The sequence below is a fragment of the Cyclopterus lumpus genome, chromosome 15, assembly GCF_009769545.1.
Source record: "Cyclopterus lumpus isolate fCycLum1 chromosome 15, fCycLum1.pri, whole genome shotgun sequence".
NCBI classification, from domain to species: Eukaryota; Metazoa; Chordata; class Actinopteri; order Perciformes; family Cyclopteridae; genus Cyclopterus; species Cyclopterus lumpus.
Window position 1 is genome coordinate 1,002,501 of NC_046980.1, and position 2,500 is coordinate 1,005,000.

The 2,500-nt window shown below is 52.9% G+C and overlaps 1 protein-coding gene across 3 annotated transcripts in view; it reads right to left on the reverse strand.

Annotated features, from left to right (window-relative positions):
- The window catches only part of nphp1 (nephronophthisis 1), a 17,948-nt gene that overhangs the window by 7,789 nt on the left and 7,659 nt on the right, over window positions 1-2,500 (reverse strand). The window lies entirely within an intron of this gene.

Here is a 2,500-nt window from a genome sequence, read left to right on the forward strand (position 1 = left end):
GACACAGGAGAGGAAACATGAGAGGAGACATGAGAGGAGACATGAGAGGAGACATGAGAGGAGACAGGAGAGGAAACATGAGAGGAGACAGGAGAGGAGACAGGAGAGGAGACAGGAGAGGAAACATGAGAGGAAACATGAGAGGAGACAGGAGAGGAGACATGAGAGGAGACAGGAGAGGAAACAGGAGAGGAGACAGGAGAGGAGACATGAGAGGAGACATGAGAGGAAACAGGAGAGGAGACATGAGAGGACACAGGAGAGGACACAGGAGAGGAGACAGGAGAGGAGACAGGAGAGGAGACATGAGAGGAGACAGGAGAGGAGACATGAGAGGAGACAGGAGAGGAGACATGAGAGGAGACATGAGAGGAGACATGAGAGGAGACAGGAGAGGAGACATGAGAGGACACAGGAGAGGAAACATGAGAGGAGACAGGAGAGGAAACATGAGAGGAGACAGGAGAGGAGACAGGAGAGGAGACAGGAGAGGAAACATGAGAGGAAACATGAGAGGAGACAGGAGAGGACACAGGAGAGGAGACATGAGAGGAGACAGGAGAGGAAACAGGAGAGGAGACAGGAGAGGAGACATGAGAGGACACAGGAGAGGAGACATGAGAGGAGACATGAGAGGAAACAGGAGGGGAGACATGAGAGGAGACATGAGAGGAGACATGAGAGGACACAGGAGAGGAGACAGGAGAGGAGACAGGAGAGGAAACATGAGAGGAAACAGGAGAGGAGACAGGAGAGGACACAGGAGAGGAGACATGAGAGGACACAGGAGAGGAGACAGGAGAAGAAACATGAGGAGACAGGAGAGGAGACATGAGAGGAGACAGGAGAAGAAACATGAGGAAACAGGAGAGGAGACATAAGAGGAGACAGGAGAGGAGACATGAGAGGAGACATGAGAGGAGACAGGAGAGGAGACATGAGAGGAGACATGAAAAGGAGACATGAGAGGAGACAGGAGAGGAAACATGAGAGGAGACAGGAGAGGAGACAGGAGAGGAGACAGGAGAGGAGACAGGAGAGGAAACATGAGAGGAGACAGGAGAGGAGACATGAGAGGAGACAGGAGAGGAGACAGGAGAGGAGACATGAGAGGAAACAGGAGAGGAGACATGAGAGGACACAGGAGAGGAGACAGGAGAGGAGACAGGAGAGGAGACAGGAGAGGAGACATGAGAGGAGACATGAGAGGAGACATGAGAGGAGACAGGAGAGGAGACATGAGAGGAGACAGGAGAGGAAACAGGAGAGGAGACAGGAGAGGAAACATGAGAGGAGACATGAGAGGAGACATGAGAGGAGACAGGAGAGGAAACATGAGAGGAGACAGGAGAGGAGACAGGAGAGGAGACAGGAGAGGAAACATGAGAGGAAACATGAGAGGAGACAGGAGAGGACACAGGAGAGGAGACATGAGAGGAGACAGGAGAGGAAACAGGAGAGGAGACAGGAGAGGAGACATGAGAGGACACAGGAGAGGAGACATGAGAGGAGACATGAGAGAAGACATGAGAGGAAACAGGAGAGGAGACATGAGAGGAGACATGAGAGGACACAGGAGAGGAGACAGGAGAGGAGACATGAGAGGAGACATGAGAGGAGACAGGAGAGGAGACATGAGAGGAGACATGAGAGGAGACAGGAGAGGAGACATGAGAGGACACAGGAGAGGAGACAGGAGAGGAGACAGGAGAGGAGACATGAGAGGAGACAGGAGAGGAGACATGAGAGGAGACAGGAGAGGAGACATGAGAGGAGACAGGAGAGGAGACATGAGAGGAGACATGAGAGGGGACAGGAGAGGAGACATGAGAGGAGACATGAGAGGAGACATGAGAGGAGACAGGAGAGGAGACAGGAGAGGAGACATGAGAGGAGACAGGAGAGGAGACATGAGAGGAGACATGAGAGGAGACAGGAGAGGAGACATGAGAGGAGACATGAGAGGAGACATGAGAGGAGACATGAGAGGAGACATGAGAGGAGACATGAGAGGAGACATGAGAGGAGACAGGAGAGGAGACAGGAGAGGAGACAGGAGAGGAGACATGAGAGGAGACATGAGAGGACACAGGAGAGGAGACAGGAGAGGAGACATGAGAGGAGACATGAGAGGAGACAGGAGAGGAGACATGAGAGGAGACATGAGAGGAGACAGGAGAGGAGACATGAGAGGACACAGGAGAGGAGACAGGAGAGGAGACAGGAGAGGAGACATGAGAGGAGACAGGAGAGGAGACATGAGAGGAGACAGGAGAGGAGACATGAGAGGAGACAGGAGAGGAGACATGAGAGGAGACAGGAGAGGAGACATGAGAGGAGACATGAGAGGAGACATGAGAGGAGACAGGAGAGGAGACAGGAGAGGAGACATGAGAGGAGACAGGAGAGGAGACATGAGAGGAGACATGAGAGGAGACAGGAGAGGAGACATGAGAGGAGACATGAGAGGAGACAGGAGAGGAGACATGAGAGGAGACAT